We start from the raw sequence: 22901 nt of genomic DNA, 5'->3' as shown, positions 1-22901 counted from the left end.
TTTTCAATGAAATCTCTCTAAAAATCCAAAAAGTTACCTTTTGTACACGATTTACATGAGTATGACACAACATACAGCAACAGCAAATGTAAAAATGCTTTGTAGTACTCTCATATAAAAGTACTATTTAGTGCCTTTTTGTCACCATTTTTTAATACCATAACCTTTCGATTGCCGACAACGCTGATAGGAATATACTATTATTATCTTTATTCAAGAATCTATTGAATTGGGAAGTATTTTTAGGTCTACATTTTATATAGGGACAACATTGTGATTTTTTGGCTAAGTAGTTTCTGTAAAGGCCTCCAACATTTTATGAGGATTTGACTCACACCAGAGACGACAACTTTGTTTATTGACGAATCCATTCAGCCAAAAGTGCCACAAAAGTGGCAGAAAGTTTTTCCGAATTGATTCGGTTGGTCATTAAGTGGCTGCGGACTCAGGACTCCCTCAAACCCTAACCAAGTATTTTTAGTTCGTCAATCAAAAAGTACTTTCATTAATCTATTTTAGCAGTTTGACCTCCCCAATTATCTCTTCTACAACAGATGAGTTTATCGAAATTATATATTAAACTTCGCATAGCGCTTGTACGCGAAGTACTTAAGAGGGTCGTCCCGTGTGAAGGCCAGTTTTATGCTTTTTATGTGATTTTTTCTTTCACGAACTGAATAACAACATACAAATGCAAATTTTTCACTTTATATTTATTAATATCTGGGACATACGTAATATTTTCTCAGCACGATATCGTTGCTCATTATTGAAGTACACATCTCCAAAAAAGTGTTTTTCAGATGCCACTCTGGAGGGCGCTCTGCCCATCTTAAAAAGAATAAACGGCAATTTAAGTGGAGAAAGAATTTTATTGGACTTTGAGCTATGGTGGCACCCGGTTTTCAACATGAATTTTCCAGAAAAAATGCATTTAAAAATTTAAATGTGAATATCAACAATAAATTGACCATTAGTATGCTATACTTAGCCCAAAGACCTTCGGTTTCTTCGGAAAAGGCTTGTAAGGCTCTAGCTCTAATTCTCGCTCCTTTATCGAAGTCATTTGCACGCCGTTTCGACTGGTAGATTCGTGGTTCTTTACGGTGATCGACATAAACCTGACATTTGACACTTTACCTGTTTCAAATATTCTACTCTATAATTCGTGGAAAAAAATCGATTTCTCAGATCCGACACATGAGATGACCCCCTTAAAGGGTGAAACTACATTAGAATCGACTTTTTTCATTGAATAGATCGGCAGCCTAGCTATCCCAGAATACGGTGCAGAAATTTCAAAACGAGATTTGTAGTTCTTTAGATTTTATAGGAGTAGGAGCGAGCAATTTCGGGTACAGGCTCACGGTTCGCCGCCCAAGAGGTAGTCGCTTTACATTCTTTCGAAATCTAGTTTTTCGTTTTTACGTTTTTAAAATCATTTTTATTTTTAAGTAATAGGTAACAATAGTATATGGATTGGAAAAATGAACAATAAAAAACAATCTTTTAAAATAACAAAAATAACTTAAATCTAATGGCCACTGTGGGCTCTCAAAATTTTTGAATAACGATTTACAGACAGAGAAGAGAAACAGTAAGAAATGAAAATCTAATTTTACAATAAGTTGTCGGGAAATGGTCAAAAACCCGACAGAATTCACTTGGCCTTAGTGGCAAATAAAGAAATATAAAAAGTAATAATAATTATTTAATCGCTTCAAAAGACACTTTTAACTTAAATTATTGTTCTTAAAACTATCATAATTATAGATTTTATATTACACATTTTTTCTTTTTTTTTAAAATAACATCCATACAAAAAAAAACAAAGAATAATAACGTATGTATTTATAAGTTACTTTCGAAATCTAGTAACTTTATGTAAATAGTGTATTTACAAATACTTAGTGTCAGTTCCTTGTACGAATGCATCTGTATTTGTTATTACTGCATTTTTTTCGTAATTAAGAGTGGTAAATGTCTTCATTTCCGAAAGGGAATTTTACAAACAATTTTTTTTTTCAAACGCGTTTTTCTCAAAACGACATTTTTGACATTTGCGGGAACTCTAGCTCAAAAAGTAATGATTCGATCATTATGAAATTTTGAAGTATGATTCTTTACAAAATTACCAAGAATATGAACATTTGGGATAAATCATATTTTTAAGAATGCCTTTTTTTGCTGAATTCGTGAAAAAAATGGTGAAAATCGCAATATTTTTTTGAAGACTTGCAAAATTTTTGATTATTTCCAGCTGCATTCAAGTTCATATTCTTAGAAAATAAGTTAGGGATGGAAAATTGAACGCTTTTTAGTTTCAGACAAAAATTGGAGTCGCTACACGCCCCGCAGTTGGAGAACTCCAGTTATGACCTTCAGCGAAATATTGTCGAGTTTTTTTTTTCGGAATATGGCTAATATAATGTCCAGATTTGATTGAATTCCCAACAATTCTTCCCAGTGAAAGAAATCTCAAAAAAGTACGTAAAAAAGGCCTTCCAATGTAGTTTCCCCCCTAAAAGTAGCCCTCGAATTGAAAAGGACCCAGTGTATTCGAGTTTTTCTGTATTCAGTAGACTACTGATGTTGCTGATAGATGTAGGGTAAGACCAAACGTTTTCTAGCAATGAATTGAGTCGTTTGATAAACTGTTGGTAACGTGTTGCTTCCGGACACCTGTCCTTAGATATCATCAGCATTTAATTTCCTTCTCTTGAAAGTACATCTCTGTACATCTCAATCATAGTCATAGAAATGCCTGAAGATTTCAATCATTTCGCAGTTGCTCCTGTGTCCTGGTTCTAAAACTGTCCCCTTCTGTCTAATCTACAAATATAATACTACTGTGAATGTCATTGCATATTTTTTCTACACTTGAATTCCAATTTAAGTAAAGTATAGGAAATATACTTTAGGGAAAACGTATGTGCAACTGATAACCGCTATCAACTCATACTTTGTGTCACGGTTCCCAAATAAATGTTCCTAAATCTCAGTGGAACTGCCTGATATGAGATTGGAAGCTATTTTCACTAGTTACAAACATGTACACATTGGCAGAAACAATTGGTGTTTCAAACAAGAAGCCATGTATCTTTAAATTTACTTAGTATCGTGTTATGAGCTGGAAAATGTGGCAGTGAAGATTATAAAATAGATTGTAATGAATGATGGAGATACGGGATTTGATGTGCATTTTTACTTATTGTAAATGACTTTATAGGTTTATCAAGAATGGGAAAGGCGTCTTCTTATATTGGCGGATGTAAAAATCTTAGAAGATAGCATCCCCATTTCCGTAAAATATTAATTTGCGGAGAAGATTGTGATTTACCCTAGCACACAGTCTTGTTCTCTGATTTCAGCATACCATCAATCAAATTACGAGGTCGTAAGTCATTCATGCTGCTTGTCATCCTCCATCTCTTCATCATGAATTTCAAACAATGGAACATCATGTGCTCAGGGAACACGGGTGTATGACATTCAGAAGAATCATTGAAGCTAAAACAATGCGTAACCAACGTGCTCCGTAAGGAGTAGTATTAGGTGATATTTTATTTCTCCCTATGTATGCGTCTAGTGCCCTTCCCTTTCTTCCTCGCAGGCATATTTAAAGCGCCTCTTGAAATCGCTGTTAATTATCAACCCTGGTGTAGACTGATTACCAACCAGGATGGTTTGATGATAATTGGTTTGATTTACATGTTCCCCCTGTATGCTTTGCTATATAACTGGCATCACGTTTCTGTAATCGATCGCCTTTGTTTCTCCTAGCATAATAACTCCTTCGATATCTTAAAGACGAATAGGGTAATATGTGTCGAGTACGTTGGATGGCTTCCGAGGTTTCGGTAGCAAAACTTCATTTATTGTCGTTTTCGGTTATCAGATGTGATTTCGATCCTAGATAAGAAACATTGGAAATTTTTGTCTACTTTGTTATTGCTAATGATTTTGTTACCATGTTCTTCATCTTCTTCACATTTTTTGGCTACAGATCTCGCACCACCTACTTCATCTGAATGGAAACAGTTTGTACATCTCGGAATGTTCTTCCCACTATATTGATATCGCCAGTATAGGCCTGCAGACCTTCAAAAGGGCAGTGCTGCTCCAAATGATATCTTCTTCCGTATATGTAGTATGGGACAGATAATGCACGTTGCCGATCATCAGACATTAATTCGCTTTTCCAGGCATTGAACACAGATTTGCTGTGTGGATGATGGCAGCATTTGTTGGCCGTTTTCAATTGGTCCATACGATCGGAAATTAGATTTCCCTTTTTGCATCACTAGTTTGAACCGAGGTATACATGGCTTCATACTGCTGGTTTGTTATGAAACTTCCGTGTCTGAAGCAGTTGTTCCCTATCTTTCGAGAGTTCACAGGTATGTGCGTTTTTCCAGCCTTCGGATGTCCGTGTTCTTTAAAACAGCTACACTGCATGGTATGCAGTACTCTTCCATTCCATTCTTAGCTTACAATCTTCATCAAACCAGTCGTTATGACTTTCTAGTCAGTTGTTGATGATTATTCCGTTATCGATTTTTTCTTTCTTTAGGTTAGAGTCCTTTCGGTGTTTACTTTCACTTGATTGTCAGGAGGAATTTGAGGCGAGGCTTTGGTCGGACTCCGGTTATGCCAGCCAGATCTGAGTCTATTTTGGCCCCCTTATATGCTGTAGTATCTAGCAAGGTAGTCTAATGAACGTAAATGTTATGGGGTCAACCGTCCGGAAATAAACGTCGACTACGTTGGGCCGCAGTCAACCTATAGAAGATGGCTTATTCATTTTGTATGTAGAATAGAGATAATCAGTTTTACAACGTCGTTTCCGGCTAGGCGTTACATGCACTTTACTTGATCTTCTACACTTAAGTAACACGCTTTTTCCCATATAGCGAATGTTCCTAAGCCTATCCTACTTTCCAGAATGGAGACTTTTTCCGCGTACCGTCATTAGCGTATCTCGAAAACTGGTAACTTTTTTGTGTTCGTGCCGAGACTTGTAGTTTTGTAGGTAATTCCAGAAGTCTCCGGATTTACGGAATATACCCTGAAAAGTATTGCCGTCCGAGCTTCTAGGGAGTCAATCTCTTTGTTAAACGAATATGAAAAAAATTAAAATCTTTCATCGTCGAAATGAAGAGCTGAGATGAAACTTTGGGGGAATACGAAGCCAGTCAAAACAAAATGTGTTTTATTGTAGCATTCTTTATTGACGAGATGGCACAATCTCGACAGATCGAAGCGACTTTTACCTAAAATTAGTACCAAGTGCACAGCAGTTAGGCTTGGACGATTATACTTACTTAAAAAGAGTAGAGGGTCCTTGGCTGTGTTGGCCGGTGATAGATTCATCCGTCGAGAGCCCCTGCCAATATCGAGCACATTTGCTGAAGGATGTACTTGCATGGTTTGAACTGGATTATGTAAGAGTCCCCGGGCATCTAGGGAAGCCGTGAGGGATTTAGATACAATACCTACGAGATGCCAAATTTATCTTTTTTTCCTGTATTTCCACTCAATGTTGGTATTATGAGAGATAGCAACATCATATACGCGAAGCGACTCATTTTGTCAACTAAAAGCATATCAGCATATTTTGTGTAATTTGACGGTCCCGGATAGATGAGTGGTTAGATCACAAGGCTGTCGTACGTAAGGTCGCAGTTCAAATCTCACTGGTGGCAGTGGGATTTGTATCGTGATTTGACGTCGGATACCAGTCGACTCTGCTGTGAATGAGTACCTGAGTCAAATCAAGATAATAATCTCGGGCGAGCGCAATGCTGACCACATTACCTCCTACAGGGTACTGTAATCCTGTAGTGTACCGCTACAGTCTTGAATGAAGTGCTCTAACACTTCAAGGCCCTGATCCAATATGGATTGCTGCGCCAACGATTATTATTATTGTATAATATGACGGTCAGTTAAAACTTGTCAGTGCCAATGCATGGCAAAGCAAAACTATTGAGTACTGTCTGCGATTCATATCGGTATACCAGACATGCTTGTATGCAAAGATCTGATGAATATAGCATTATGCCTGCCCGTGCGATATACCGGCGTCATAACAGTATAATAAAAAATCAACATCTCCAAAGTCGCACGGACGACGCGATGGTTGCGGGGGTACGGTATCAGTCTCCCAATCTGACTATTCTGGGTGCGAATCCTAGTCGTCATGGGTGTCTATGCTCGTCTTGAGTTTGTCTCGCTGCTGTGAGCTTATCACTTGCACAGCGCTAAGTGTGATGATAGTGAAACTGAAGCACAATCTAACTGTGTGGGTGCGCTATACTCCATCAAGGAGTGAACAGGAAACACTAAAGTCCAACCACATATTTTGCACTGATCGTTCTCCACTCGTTCTTTCATTATAAGCTTTTATTACCACGAAAGCGGACCATGCCGTCCTGAATGGCGCAGCAAAAGCCTCGTCGGCATCTGTCGATCAGATGGCAATCGACAAACGATTGCCAGAGAAAACTGACGTGTTTATTGTTCATGACGTTCGAGGATTGAAAGATCGATCCTTCAAGATAAGTGGAGTCAGTCCGGAATCTGCCTTATAAACAGCCCCATGAAGGGGACTGCTTCTTGCTGTAAAAATAAGCGCGAAGCGATTCGACTTAGTGGGGCTATTGTGCCGCAACATCCCCTGTCTTCAATGTCAGGAGGCAGGTTCACCTGTTCCATAGCAAAATTAGGGTGATGCATTTGGAATTTTGATACAGTAGTCCGTATCCACCACTGGACGTTTTCAAGATTGGTCAGTCGTCTATATTCCGAATGCATATTCCAGTAAAGGAATAACGAACACATTCAGTCCTCTTATTTTATTCTTCTCAGAGGAATGTAATTTCTGCACACACTTCACACGTCGCATTAATTCAGACAACAGAATATCCACTAAATCATCAGTTCCAGCATGAATTTCTTACAGAATCCTAGTCTAGATCGAATTCCATCTGAATACGGTATTCAACTTGATATCATCTAAGTACATCAAGTGTGCTAGCTCGTACTTAGCAACGCCATACAAAACCAAAAGGGGCTCAATAAATCTCCCTGGCTCTCCTTATGCGGATGGGTTTTGAGCCGTTGATACTCCACCCTTCCATGACTATCGCCAAAAACTTAATTTCGGATCAATTAATCAATGCAGATGAAGAACATCGTGGTGTTGGACACTGTACAAAACATAGGCGTAATCGATATAACAACCAAACAGATTTCTTTAGCATCTAGCTGCCTATCCTACAATTGGCAGCTCGATAATAAGTTGATAGCCTTTCTGTTCCTGCGGGCTTCTGCGATGTTACCTTTTACTTGCGCTTCGCACTGGCAGGTGGTATGCTATCGTTATTAGTTTGGGATCAATGCGATGCAGATGTAAAACATCGATTAGTCAAGTGTACGAGACGCTGTCAAAAGCGTAGGCGTAACCGATATACCAACTAAAGAGATTTCTTTGGACTCAAGTTGCCTGTTTTCCAAGCAGGTAGGTAATGTGAGGTGAAGAAGAGTGGAAATTCCTCCGGCCGGCCAATGACCTGGTTTATGCAATATGCCAACCGACCTGGTTTTGCACTTGGTCCAAGCCAGGGCCTCTCCAATTGTTCTAGCTATTTATGGCTTGTCAAACCTCCTTTTCAGTAACATTTTCAAAATTCATGCCGGCATAGTAACTTGACGGATGTTTTCGGCGGAAATCCACTCAGGACGCTGGGTGGGTGACCCCCAAAATGCACATCAAAACTCGCAATCGACAGCATACGACAGAAAGTTTCTGCTTTAGTGTGCCCAGAATTTCAAATACGGCTGCCTCATTGTGGATGGCATAATTCCTGTAAACCTTCTTGTTAAGTGTATGTAGTACATTTATTTGTATAGTAGTTCTACATGCACACACTAGATGTCTCACTTCTTTCTACTACTGAATATTGTAACATATGTACTTATATATAAGCTTGACCCAGCACTCTATACACTAATAGTAATAAAAGATGTGTAGTACGTCAAAGTCTTGCCGTCTTTCTTTACCACCAACTCACTTTTCTTAACACTTTATTCTTCACCAGTCTGCTGACATGGTCAGAGAAAAATTAGCAATGTCCCATTTTAATTAGTCCCACCGACATATCAGATAAATTTTCCATGGTGGACTTGTTCGGTTTTTCAACTCAATAACACGAAAGCGAATCTGCTGACCGTGCTACCTGACGACCAGAACTACGCCACAATATAAAAGTAACTGTAGATGTAAACTGATCATTGCTTCGAAATAGAATTCCCGGGATCGCTGGAGATGCATAGAGCTTGGTAATATCTGGAATATGCAAAGCATCAGTTCTATATATGCTCCTTCGAATTCGTCCCGAATCTCAGCGGGTGCGATGAGTATTGAAACTGCTGTCCGCAGTACAACATTATGTTATTGTGCCGCCAACTCTGCCCTCATGAACCCTTGGCCACTATCGAAAACGCTCCCAAAAGAAGGCCAGGATTGTATCGCTGCGGGTAATAAAGCGGTATTGGTCGGCAACCCGCCTCACAGTGACGTGTGCGTATTGCGGTAATCGCTTGACGAATCTTTGTTGCAACAACGGCGGTAAGATGTTGTACCTCTTCCGCCGTTGTTATTTCGTAGTAGATGAAGAGGTTCATTTTCTGAGTCAATTTCAACCACTGTCTATGCGAACTTACTAAAACAGTCCCCACAGATTGTGAGGAAACAACTGCAGCAGGCAGAGTCATGCTTCTGGTCATCGTGGCGCTTACACGCTGTACAGTCTCGCGATTATCGGTTTCGACGCCGTCCTACTCATTACGGGAACATGATCCAATTACCAAGTCAGACGATTCCGCCGGTTATTCGTACCGAACCTTAAATTTTTTCTTCTGTTCATTTGTAAAGTGTTGTGTAGAACAACTTTATCAAAATCGATTTATTGTCTGTCTGTGTGTCACACGTCAGAAACGGTTGTACCAATTGTCCACCAAATGTAGTTATGTGGGGTGACAAATGAAAAGTCTCTATTAGCTCTTTCCAGTCTTAGTTTTGTCATTTGCTGGAAAGGCGGGGAATGCGGGGGCTGGAAAGTGACCATTTCTTTCACGGGTCTATTATCAAAACCTACCCAACTAAAAAAAATCTGAAACAAAACTGCAAAACATCACAAAGCTCCCGGGCCAATGTTTGCCAATTTAATCGGGTATTTTGATGCCGATCAAAGGCGGCCTTCGATTCATTCTTACTTTGATATTCTATTTTCGAATTTCTTTGACCTGGTGAATAGCTTCCTCATTCACCCAACCAAGTTTTTTATTGAATTGAATCACAACCAGCAGCATTCATAACATTGCTAGACCATTATGACCCGTGAATATCCTTCCGTCTCATAGTTGGAGGTTCGTTAAAGAATTCTTAAATTTTTATTGAGACATTCATAAAATGTTCTCCAGATTGCAACGAATGTCCTCCAGATTGCAGCAACCATCTCCTGATACGGAGTTCGTGGAGATCCTCGTGACCAGAGTCGAGAGGGGTCGACAAATTTGAGAGCCAGCGCTCAGCCGCTCGTAAGTGTGCGGAGACTCCCTCATCAAACGACCGCTGTCGGAATTAGATACGGGTAGGTGCTCACGGGAATCGAAGAACAGCAGGAAAAATTTTTTGGATGCCTTGTCACACAATCCAGGGCGTTGATGTAACCAATGCATGATCGTCCAGAACCTTATTCGCCATTTACATCAAATAGTAAATATGTAGGAACATTTATATTAACCCCCAATTCACAATGAATTTCTTTATATTTTCTCCAAAGATCAGTTAATAGGTTCTATTCTGTACAATCATGTGTACACGGAAAGTTTTTTCCTATAAATTACAAAAATTTAGTATATGTATTTCTGTCTTCTAAAATTGCTTTAGTAATCAAGATATGCTGCCATTATAAATAAAGAAGAATATATCATAGTACATAGTCGTAGTTTATACCATACTTATACAGTATTCTAATTGCCTGGACTGAATGAACGTACACCGTGCGTAATACTTAGTAAAGTATCCCGAATGCCATAAACGAAAATTATTCTAATGGGTATAGAAAAATGAAGTTTGCTTGGATTGCAGAATAAATATAAACAAATTTCCAATATATCAGAAAATATAATATTCAAATCTAGCATCCACTTCACATTTCAATTAAAATTTAATGATTCACATGCAAAAAACTTCCACATCGGTAGGTTGTGTTTTCATCGGGCTGTGAAAACAATTGTTTATTTTCAAGCTATTTCAGTAATACTTACCTAATGAACTTCCAGACTGTTTCCATCAATACACGAAGATAATATTGAGGCGGAAGTCTCGCAAGAAAGAAGCCAATCATCTGAGTATTTCTTTGCACGACCACCGAGGCTCATTCCTCTCCAATCCAACTGGAAGGGCAACAGTAATTAATGATTATTTTTAACAATGATGAGCGAGGCGTGATGATGGAGAATTGGCTAATAGCATCAATTATTCTGACGTCACACTAGCAAATCTCGCACCTGGAAATCGTTTTGCGGGTCATCGTGCTTGAGTAGTATCCAACATTTTGTTGACTGTTGAATCATCTTAAATCTGGAATTAAGCCAAGAGTGATGGGGGCACTCGCAACTACGTACGCTCACTCGTGTGGCATGAACTGAAAAGCTATTGACATCTAGGCTTTATCAAGTTTACAGCGTTACCGGTTCATAACAAGGTCACGAACATTTTTCAAGTGCCGCTCTTTAATGTTACTTTAACAGTGCGAATTCAATAAGTTTGCCCAGTTTACCATAGCATTATATTTGTTTATGCAAAATGTACAAAAAAATGTTTTTTCTAAATTGAAATTACAAACTGATAAAACTGATCAAACTGAAACATGATACTTCCCGCCGTTAATAATAAAAACAAAAAGTACAACCCCAGAGGTGGAAAATCGTCAACAATCCGTTGGTATCAATTAGGAGCTTATTTTCAAAAAGTGCTATGTATATACGTATATATCCATTTGGCATATTTTTTTCAGGAACATAAAATTTCATGTTTTAGCTTGTTTCTGAAACTTAATATCCATATGTACTGATATGTATGTCATTTTATAGTATTTGTTTGAGAAATATTGTTCTAAAGATACGCCTGTAGTTAGAAGTTACAATTCTAATTTTTGTGAATCATCAAAAGTGTTTTAGATGCAAAATTACATTTCTCTAGTCACTGAAGTCAAATATTCTATTATTCTAGAACACTTTCTAATCTAATTGAGTTTGAGTAAGTAGTTTTTATATTACTTTGTTGTTTGTTCTATAATAATAAATTTAAAAGAAACATATATCTTATGGATATCCAACCGTCATAGCAGCACTTTCGACACCATAATTCTCATATCAGCACTTACATCTAATTCCAAAAAATATTAAATCCATTGGTGAAGTGGTATCAAAACCATTTAGTATTTTACATTTTCCATGGTTTTCATATTTTTTAAAATGTTTAAATTAATTTTTCTCTGAAGGGCGATTTAAAGAATAATAGAATAATACGTTGTCTATACCGTTCTGTAGATGGATCAAAACTTCTCAGTCAAGATTGATGGACCTGTAGCTCCAAATTACAATTTTTATTTTCCAGTGTGCTACTTAAGTAGCAGCAAGTAGTAGTAAGTAGCTTGGTACTGATGAAGGGGTAAGTTGCTCCCGAAATATATATCTACACTGTAAAATAAAAATTGTAGTTTGGAGTAATTTTAGGCTTGACTAGAAGACTAGAAGACAATATCTAACCTCTTCTCAGTCAATAATAATAATCGTTGGTGCAACAATCCATGTTGGATCAGGGCCTTGAAGGGTGTTAGAACACTTCATTCAAGACCGTAACGGTACACTAGGAGGCAATGTGGTCAGCATTGCGCTCGCCCGAGATTATTATCCTGATTTGACTCAGGTACTCATTCACAGCTGAGTCGACTGGAATCCGACGTCAAATCACGATACAAATTCCACTGCCACCAGTGAGATTTGAACCGCGACCTTCCGTACGACAGCCTTGCGCTCTAACCACTCAGCTACCCGGACAGTCAAGCCCTTTCTTTTTTTATGAGTCACCAAAGACGAGGGTAGCCTATTACTGTCCTGCTGGAAAATAAAACCTCGAGATTTCCTCAATTTTGGTCGCCTTTCGCCTTCAATCTCAGTCTGAATTATTCGTTTGCAAAGGATTGGGCAACTCATACTAGAGGATTCACTTACAATATCGGCAGCAATAGAACCTTTTAATTTGGCAATCGTAAACTTGTGACCGTCTGATATAATATTATTTTCAAAAAATCGATTTTCTAAAAACACATTCGTCTTATGGTATATACATACATATAGGGATAACCTACAAAATATTATATACGAACGCGAAAACAGCAAATGTAGGTGTGACGTTATTCTCAAAGCGCGCCCATATTACGAACTTTTAACATACTTTTCTGAACGCGTTTTTCTCGAAATTATGGAAATGGATTATAAACGGCCGATTTGACTGAAATTTTGAAGGATTGTTGTGCACTTGTACAACTACAACCCGTACAAGAATTTTCGGTTACATTTAACTTAACCGTTTATTAACGGCTTAATTTAAAAACAAAGTCAAAAAATTCTAAATGCCGCCATTTTGTCTCTTTTTCACCGAAAATTTTTAATTCCGGTACGGGCTACAGCGGCTACCTCATAAACCAGTTAAACAAATGTTTTTTTGGGCAGCGATATTGCAGCCAAAAACGACAATTTCTTGTGTGAAAATGGTATAATATATAAATAAATCTTGTGGCGAAAATAAATGGTTAATACTTCCTAATAAATAAAAGTTTCCGTAAACAAGAAATTTCAACGAAACTATTCGAAATTTCGGAGCAAAAGGTGATTTCTCATCAAATCTATCATTCATAAGGCATGAAGGAACGTATTGAGCGTGGGAAAGGGTACCCCCATAGAAAACTACTGAACCTTCATTGCCGAAAAGATGGTTATCCCTTTGTGGGAACTGGTTCGAGCGGGGAGGTTTTGCTCGCTGATCTCAGTTCGTCTGCCACGTAAGAAGTGGCGATCTGACTAACTGCGGAATCGAATCGATCCGATATTGAGCGAAATTCTGGGAAGTTCAACGCAGTATGCGCTCTGACAAAAGGGAATCCGTTATTATGCTAGTCAGCGCGAAGAACGCAATGATTTTAGAAGTGCATCACAAAAGAGCTTAAATAAAGTTGCAACCCTTTGGATGGTTCGGTAAAGAATGTTAACAGTCGCTTCTCATTCACGATGACGACCAACGAAAAGGTAGAAAGAACACGTCATTACGGTTTTTAACTGTATCACATCCGGTAAGGTGCATGACGAGTCGGTCGCCTCAAGAGCACTTGGCGCAGAGCAGTAGAGGAAGAGTCATAGGGGAGCTGAAGCGTATTTTTGTGAACCGTGAGGGATGACGCACAGGTATAATCCACCAAGGGGTGAATGGCAACCTGTACATATATGTAAATATGTATATCGGCTTTTGCGTTTACGGGAATTGAACGATTTCTACTTAAATGTTAATTTTTGTAATTTAATATTGTTTCGTATTAACAAATTTACAATAATTTGTTGAGTTTGATGTACTTTGCATATCATGGCTCTAATTTATTTTGATTACGCTAAACTCTCATCTTTCAAACTACTTCCGAAAATATTCATTCGAGACAATGGAACCTCAGAGTTCATATGTATAATCGTCTAAATCGAAGGAACATTGACATCCTTTCTAGGCGGTATTCCGAATTACTGATACCGAGGGACAACATGTCAACGAGGTTTCACTTCGATAAGAAGTTTGAAACACGTTGGAGTAACAAGGCAAACTGGGAGAGCGTGGCTGCGACATACGGCTTAAACCAGCAACTGATTACTTTGTACACTTACAGGTCCCTCAGAGCAGAGGGAGCGGGTGCCGGTGTCATTGGTCCAAGGAAAATGTACTTTGAGCCAATGGGTAGGTATACTAGCATATTCCAGGCGGAAATTTACACCCTAGACAAATGTGCCTCCTTTAATCTGCAAAGGAACTACAGGAAGCAGAACATAGCTATTCTCACCGATAGCCAAGCAGCGATCAACTGGTATGGGAATGCCTTGAGAGACTGAATACACTCGGATCGTCCAACAACGTCTGGATACTTTGGGTTCCAGGCCATGTTGGGTTGGAAGGCAACGAGGCAGCGGATGAACTAGCCAAGAAGGGAGCAGGGATGCCTTTACACGGGCCAGAACCCTTCTGTGGAATCGGAAACGGTTTCATGGCTATGAATCTAAGAAACAAAGAGAAACGGTTGAGGGAACTATATTGGGCGGGCCTACCAGGGATGGAGCAATCCAGGGTGCTTATTGGGGGATACGAACCTATGCGTACAAAGGATTGCTTAAACCTCACCAAAAAGAACCTCCGAATCATAGTGGGAATTCTCACTGGTCATTGTCGGCTAAACTATCTACGGACACTGCCTGCAGGTTTTGTGAGGAGGAGGACGAAACCTCTATGCACGTCCTGGGTCAGTGTCCGGCACTTGTGCAAAGTAGGTCGATACATCTGGGAGAACACTTAATACCAGATGCAAAGCTGAAACATCTGGAAGTGAGGAACATACTAAAGTTCCTAACGGTTACAGGCCTGCTTGAGATACTATGATCAATAGGTACACTATAACCAGTAAAATGGGCACAATAGTTCTTCAAGGACGCGGTGCGACTTTCCCTTAACAGAATAATAATAATATAATCGATGTGCGTATATATTACCGTAATTTGTAAGCATCTAGAAATTGTTTTAAAATACCTGAAGATTATTACATTTCCTTTATTATTCCAGGGTAAATATTTGCTGGAAAAAAATTACAATTGATTGAATGTCCAGCGCTCACAGTATTTTGTACACCTGTAGAATATAATTACATCTGCCAACTTGCGACGCAATCGGATACTCTTATAGGGTTGAACGTAAATCAGCAGATTAAATATGATAGTGATTTTTGAATAAGATTAATTCATGATTTTCCAATCATTGTTATTTCTCGGTAAATGAATATAGCATTTAAACAACTAGAGTTTGCACTTTAAAGTCTGTACAATACTATCGACTGAATGCAAAGCGGTTTGGATGGTTCACTTCACTGATCAAAACTTTTAATGAAAGCGTTATTAAATAACTGCCACCAACCATATGCAAAGGGCGTTTTAAGAAGCACCCTCTAATCTACACAATTATATATAAATTATCAAGGGATATCTGCCCTTATGTGGAACAGCTTGTCATTTGGGATTGTATGGGGTATCACAAACGAGATTTAGCAGTAACTTGGAAGTAACAATTGTGCACATATTCTATGTGATGCTCCCATATGTTAACACTACGGGTAACTAGTGTGATATTGAAATCGAAATATGCGGTTGTACATTTTCCAGAATATGGGACAGTTCAGGACGAACTGGATACTAATCTCATCGGAAAGAAAGTTGTCCCAATTTTCAAGAGTTGGTATACCTTTAATTTCTGTAATTCCTAAATATTTTGCGGGTGCATAAGCGTTAAACCCAGATACATGATCCAGACAAAGGGCATAATATTAAGAGCAGCTTTGGAGGGTTCCATTGCAGGCTTAAAAGTTTTCCAGGTATGACCGCCATTCATTCATTCGTTATGTGTCGCATTAATAATAGCTACAAGTTTCCCCGCAGTGCCTCAAGAAAAACAAATCTTGACAAACTATGCACTGCCGCTTCAAACTTTCTGAAATCAACATAAAATAGGTGAGACGTAGTTGGAAAACTTCTTTAGACTTGATGAAACAGTTTCCCTCCAGCAGTCTCTTGAATATTTGAACGTATAAAAATTACATAGGTATACATAGATCTTTTAAGAATTTCCCGGAAAAGCAGTATAGGGTAGGCTGCTGTCACGGGACAACGAGTCATTTTTGGTGAATTATGGTCATCGTTTGTTCCGATAAAGAAGATAGAAATCATTCAAGAGAATGCAGTAATAGCCAAAATCAACTGCTCTCTATATAGAAAATGTAGCAAAAGAACAGTACGTCAATTAAATGCCGCTGGTAACAACGTACCCAGAAACTGTACTAACATGTACAGGGTGCAGCAGCATAACTTCCTTTTTTAAAATACGCGCCACTCTGTTAGTTGATGTCATAGCGGAGCGCTAGTGGTCTCGTTCAAGAGGTGATACTGTAAAGTTTTGTCCCGACACGGTTCAGTCGCTATCATGCATTGGAATAGTGAGGAGCGTGCCTTTGCCGTTGAGGTTTACTTTTCATGCGGATATTCGGTTATTGCAACACAGCGTGCATTTCGGAATCGCTTTAATTTAGCCCCGTTGGCTCCCGTCCCAGACCGCAAATCAATTGTTACATGGGTCACTACATTCAGACAAACTGCAAGTGCGACAAAAGGAAGAACTGGAGTCCTTCGGCCCGTTAGATCACCTGAGAACATTGAACCAGTGAGAGCGTCAATGTTGCGATCGCCACGGTGTTCTGTGCGCAAACACGCATCTGGCCGTGGACTATCCGATCGTTCTGTGAGGAGAATTCTTCGTAATGATCTTCATTTTTTCGATAGTGCAGGAACTTTCAGAACGTGACTTTAATTCTCGGATGAACGCGTGTGAGCTTCTTCTTGATGTCGTTCCCGAGGGTGCTATTGTTTTTTTAGCGATGAAACCCATTTTCATTTGTGTGGGTCGGTTAACAAACAAAGCATGTGCTACTGAGCTGACACCAACGCTCGAGAATTTCATCAAAAGCCTTTGCATTCACCCAAAGTCACAGTATGGTGTGCAATTTCCTCAGCTGGAATTATTGGTCCCTGGTTTTTTGAGGAAAATGAGGTTACAGTGACGGTATATAAACATGCTACAGAATGTTTTTTTCCCACGGCTAGAAAATTTGGATTTGGGGGACACTTGGTTCCAACAAGACGGTGCAACAGCACACACTTCAAGAGCATCGATGGCTGTTTTGAGGGAACACTTTCCAGAGCGCCTTATCTCAATTAGAGGCGATTTGGAATGGCCAGCACGCTCTCCCGATCTGTCCCCTTGTGATTTTTTTTCTATGTAAATAAAAACTTTAGACATGTACCTTCATTATAAAAAATAAGTAAATATTTTCCGATGCATACAATAGTTTTTATTGAGTTTTGAAAAAAGGACGTTATGCTGCCCTGTGCATATGCATATGTTTGTCTCGAGTAATTAATACTGATATACAAATAGCTAAAAAAGGCTAAGTAAGGAAAACTGAAATGCACCCGTAGATGCCGTGATCATGTCAGTTCAATTTATATGATGATGACGTCAGCCACGTCTTGGAATGCAATAAACTCACGTGAAATACAAAACTTTGAACTTTTATGAGTTTGTTAGTAGTAGTTGGATTGTATTCAAACTTTCCAACATTGTGTATGGTATTATTACTTAAAATGATACCATTTTGAACTTCTAGGATGAACTTAAGGGGGATTTTGGGTAAATTTCTAAAATATGGTAATAAACCATTAATAAATTTATTTGAACAGATATCCGAATAGGATGTATTTTGAGGCCTAGATTTCATGTAGGTATACCATTGTGAATTTTTTCAGATTTTTCCGTTTTATAGATTTTGAGAACGTTATACTTTTCGGGGCACACATTTTGAGCTCGCTCATGATTGGCTTCAGACACCAACATCCATCCACTTATATAGGGTACGGCAGGATGATTTTTTTTATAGTAATCAATAGCCAATATGAAAACATTTTGTGTTAAACTTACTGGTGAGCGCAATACCCCAGCGAATGCGAGCAAAAGCATTTGAAACATAATGGTATCTTTCCATTGCGACCTTTGCTCCTTTCTAAATCTATTCCATTCCAATTGACATAGTAGAACAATACTCCATGCCAAGTATGGTCTCTCCATCAGAAGTCTCCGTTGGTATTTGGCACTACGCTAATGTCATGCTGCTAAACTGGATTCTCATAGTTCAAATAGTGGCCGGAATCGGCTCCCAGGTCATTTAGGCTTACGTTGCAGACGAGTTCAATATTATTCAGTATTTATGTTTAAGATTTTTTCCAAAGTAGACCAATACAACATATTGTGCTGAAATTAACATAAAATTTAATTAAGTGCTTCTATGTTACTTCGCTTGAATGTAGAATGTAGGATTGATATCGCTGGAATTTCAGCTGATACTGAAGTAGATGAGTATTCGCGGCCTCCATACCGCTATCGAGGAAAACACTCTTCGTCCAATCATTCTTATCAAAGACTTAAATTTCATTTCATTAGCTTTACATTTTCAGGAATTTCAAGTTGAGATTACTATTGATTTTTGGCTACTTTAAACAGCAAACCATTTGGAGATATATGCACGCTGAAATTTTTTAAACCTTAATATATAAGGTAAAGGAGCCTAATATGGCACTATTTAACGAACCATAATATTCTGTTCAAGAATTCCATTTGAGTAGTTTTGTCCGAATAAGATGCACTTTAAAGTGCGTAAAATGTGGTACCCCATTTTATGTATTATTTTAATTTAAAGTATAATTGCAATAGAGCGACACGAAAAAGCCAAGTGGATTTTTCTCCAGTAAATAAATTGCGCGTAGGAAATAAGAGAGTACTTTGAAAATATGGGAAAAGGACTTGTTCAAGATGTACTGAATTATCAACTTTTCAAGGTAAAAATGAAGTCTGCGCTCTCACATTTTTGGAGACGGTAAATTTTATTTCAGTAATGATCTCCAGTGTAATGATTACCTGGAGCTAATGGGCTTTCTAATAATTTTACCTATGAAGAATACGTCTCCTGGGTCGACATCGCGTTCTCTAGATGGCTATCACCCTTCAGAAGTTAGCCTGTTTGCTAATTGGCTATCAATCACAGGAAACCCACTGAAAGTTAGGTTTACTAGATCTTAGTCGTCACTATTTTCACACTACCAACATTGCTGTTATTGACGTTGCTCGTCGTCATTGTGTGCCTGCCTCCACATTGTAACCAAAAAAGAAACCAATCGACATAAGATTCATGCATCCCCTCAAAACATATGTTCAGGGTAGGAAAATTTGCTAAGATATCACCTTGGAAGAGCAGCTACAAACCGTCAAACGGCAATAAATGCTTTCAAAAGGACACATATTTTTCTTTGTAATGTAAATATCTTCACAGAGATTTTACTTCTCAAAATGATGATCAAATCAGGCGCTGCTAATACTATGCTTAATTCTGTTACATCGATGTAATTTCCCTGCCCGCTTTTGAGGTTTCAATTTGAAGTTTAAAATTTGAGTCGTCAAGCTTCGGCCACCGAACTAACGGTGCAGTTGTTTCGAAATCCGAAAAATTGTACCCAAAGTAGTGCTCTAAAATGTTTGCATACAACTAGATTGGCAAGGTGGAAAAGCGAGCTCGTGCAGCGAGAAATCAGCTCATCAGCGAACAGTTGGAGTAATCATGGTGGAAGAAGTTTGGAATGACATAGAGGCCATGTTGGAAGCGCCCTTTTTCGTTTGTCTGCACGACGGCCGGCACTGAATTTCAAGAGTTTTCTCAAAATAAACATCATTTGGGCAGAGCGGCTGTGAAAGGGGGGGTTCTCGCCATGCGAAGCAGATCGCACTATATGATTCCGAATCAATCTGGCGATAACTGTGTCGATTTTCGGCACAGCAGCAGCTGCATACATCACTTCATTAGTTACATAATGCTCATAGTTTGACGAAGCAGTCCTATTAAGCCCCGTGCAAGCACGCACACATTTCCTTTCAAAGATCCTTGTTTTCTCCATTTTGGCTAGCACTCAAATTAAATCAGATAGGACACCCGTAGGTGAGCACCGGTCTAACCAAAGTAAGATAACAAATAATCTTAACCTTCCGACTAAGATGTCGAAGAGACATCAATGCCTTGCAAGCGCTTTCTAGCGCGACTTTAACGTGCTCGTTAAATTGGAGACGTTCGTCAACACGCACACCCAGGTATCTATTCTATGGAGAATGCCCTCAGAACTATCCTCGTTTGCGACAATGTGGAAATCTCTCCAATTCCTTTTCAAGTTCCTAATGGCGTACGCCAAAGAATTTCAATCGTTTCACACTTTTGCGCATTGATTTTCATCCGGCAGCTGTTCGTGAAGAACATCATTGACCATCTTCTGAAGTTCAACTTTCACCTCAGTTACCTTCTTGTGTGCCGTGTAAGCTGCCAGATCATCAGCAAAGGCAATCAACGACCTTTTAGGAGATTTATTAAACTCAAACGAGTTGAGTAATTCGCCGGCAAATACTGCGAAAAGGGTAGGCACAGTCACTGTCCCTTGCTGTAATCCATTCAGAACAAGAAATTCCCTACTAGTAGTGAGATTTCCGTCCGTAATGACAAAGCACTTGCCATACAGCATACTACACATCATCGCTACGAGGTGGCTGGGAGCCTGAAAATCAGTCTATCCAACCAGACGGTATCGAAGGCCTTCTCCATTTCTATAAGGCAAGCACCTACGCACTTACCATTGTTAATCCGCCAGCAAATGTCAGACGTTACCTTTGTTATTGCATGTATTGTCGAATGTCCAGATCGAAATCCGAATTGCGCATTCGACAATAATACCAAAACCTCAAACACCTTGCTGATGTTAGGCAGCAAACTGATTGGACGGTAGCTCTTAGGACTGGATGAATCTTTCCCTCTCTTTAAGATCGGGAACACTCCATTGTCCTGGAAAGAAGGAATTGTTCAATAAATGATTGAACAAAATGCAGTAATTACGAATTGCAATGTCTGGTAAATGCCTGAGGACCACGTTGGGAATGTCATCCACACCGGATGATCTCTTATTGTTTACCCTTCTAAATATGGTGTTGAATTCCCCACATGAGACAAAGTAATCAAGCAGATTATCACTCGGTATGAGATCAGCCTGCAATGCAGAACTAAACTGGAGAACTATAATGCCGTTCAGGCTATATTTGAAATTGTGGACATCTCGTTCTACAATTTCCGAAAGCCGCGTTGGCTCTAAGTCCGTTCTGGGCTGATGCACCAATTCAAAGTACTCCCCTATAAGTTCGTGTAATTGCCTTGCGCATCAGCAATTACACTATTGGTGTCTATACCTGAGTCAATAAGGTGTTGTATCTCGCTGTCACCGATTTTAGTTCTCGGTACAGTTACTCGTGACTTCTTCTGGAATAACATATTTATCTTTGTAAACATGGAATCTGAATCGATGGGTGAAATACCCTTCAACTTCTCCCGCCATTATTTATGTAATATTGGCGGATAAGATCCCGCGTCATCTTAAGAAGTGATTTGAACTCAACCAATATGGGATGATGATAGTCCCCATATCTCCGATAGATTTTGTTGACGTGAGTGAGCAGAAAGCTTTTAATTTTTTCCAACCGTTTTATGGCTGCAGTTTCATATCCTTCCATATTATTGCGAGGTTTAATCTTAGGGAGCATTTAAAAAAGTAGAATGTGATTTTTAGCCATAAAATCTTAACTGATCATTAATCTGCTATACCTAGTCCATAAACCTTAGGTTTCTTCAAGAAACATGTACAGCCTTGGTTTCAATTCTTGTCCTTTTAGTGACTTATAAGGTGTTTGACACTATAATTTCCGAACGACTCCGAATATGAAAAAATCACTTTGCGTGTATATTCTCCACTATATCTAGATACAATTGACACAAAAAAAAATTTGATTACGCGGATCCGACACAGGGGTGACCCCCTTAATGCAGGCAAGATGAAATACAATGTAGGAACGTCAACGCAAAATACAACTTTAAAACTGCTGATAATTTCCCCTATCTAGCTCGATAATGAAATCCACATGGTTGTTGCCAGTGCTCATGTACATAATCCTCGAAGATTTGGGTTCGTATTATAGTAAGAAAAATTACGAAGTCTCCCCTGAGTCAGATATTTAATTATAGTTATGTATACCGCCCCCATCGATTCCGAAGTCCTATCTAAACACTTTCTAAGCAACAACTTAAACCATTTATATGTCAGGTACTAGAGTGTTTAGTTATTAACTATGCGTATGTAGCGTTGTCTAAAACTTAATTCTTTTCATTCCACTTGCGAATATGCGAAAATGATAGAAAGCATATACTCAGAGAATGTGCACACATAAATTAAAGTGAGTAGTCCACAAGAAGTGAAAACGAAATGTTCAAACTCCTGTGAGTGCTTGCTTTGGAGGTAAGTGCGATTACTGCGAAAAACGGTTTTTTGATTACACGATAAAGCTTTCATTGAAGATCGAGGTGGAATCTCATGCTCCGAACATAGTTATTTTTAGCATCCAATATCATATATGTACAGTACATATGCCCGTTCAGTTTTTTTTTCTCTAAAAATGAGCAACACAATGTTTAACATGTTCTTGATGTCTCTATGGAAATCGTTATTCACTAAGCAGAAGTTGTTTAGTTTATGCTCCTAACAAACTACTAAAAGCAGCAAAATCATCCAGACTTTTTTCTGTCATTATGACTCAGAAAAGGTAAAAGGTGGTTTCGCAGATGATGCTAGTAGAAGGCAATATTAGGATGAGAAAGATTTTTGGGAGTATGATATCTAGTAGATATCTTTCCTGAATCGACAAGCATGACGGCTCTCATAGTTGTACCTTTAGACATCAGAAGACATGGTCGGTGGATTTTTATAAAAATCATAGAGAAGTGCCCCTCAACCAGATCATATTGAGCAAATATATAGAACTGGGGTGTGCATGATCACGACTTCAA

The 22901-nt window shown here is 38.8% G+C and overlaps 1 protein-coding gene and 1 long non-coding RNA gene across 2 annotated transcripts in view; one reads left to right on the top strand and one right to left on the bottom strand.

The window, feature by feature from the left end:
- LOC119647930 overlaps positions 1 to 10708 on the bottom strand; it is a 28814-nt gene extending 18106 nt beyond the window's left edge. Inside the window, exons 1-2 of the long non-coding RNA XR_005248967.1 lie at positions 10579 to 10708; positions 10336 to 10464 (exon numbers count right to left, since the gene is read on the bottom strand). This is a non-coding gene — a long non-coding RNA (uncharacterized LOC119647930). The remainder of the gene's footprint in view (positions 1 to 10335; positions 10465 to 10578) is intronic.
- LOC119648516 (UDP-sugar transporter UST74c-like) overlaps positions 1 to 22901 on the top strand; it is a 79608-nt gene that overhangs the window by 37000 nt on the left and 19707 nt on the right. The gene's annotated exons all lie outside the window — the stretch shown is intronic.

Source organism: Hermetia illucens, chromosome 2 (genome assembly GCF_905115235.1).
Source record: "Hermetia illucens chromosome 2, iHerIll2.2.curated.20191125, whole genome shotgun sequence".
In the NCBI taxonomy this organism is placed as follows: domain Eukaryota; kingdom Metazoa; phylum Arthropoda; class Insecta; order Diptera; family Stratiomyidae; genus Hermetia; species Hermetia illucens.
Note: the sequence above shows the minus strand (reverse complement) of the source record. Positions and strands in the feature narration are given on the sequence as shown.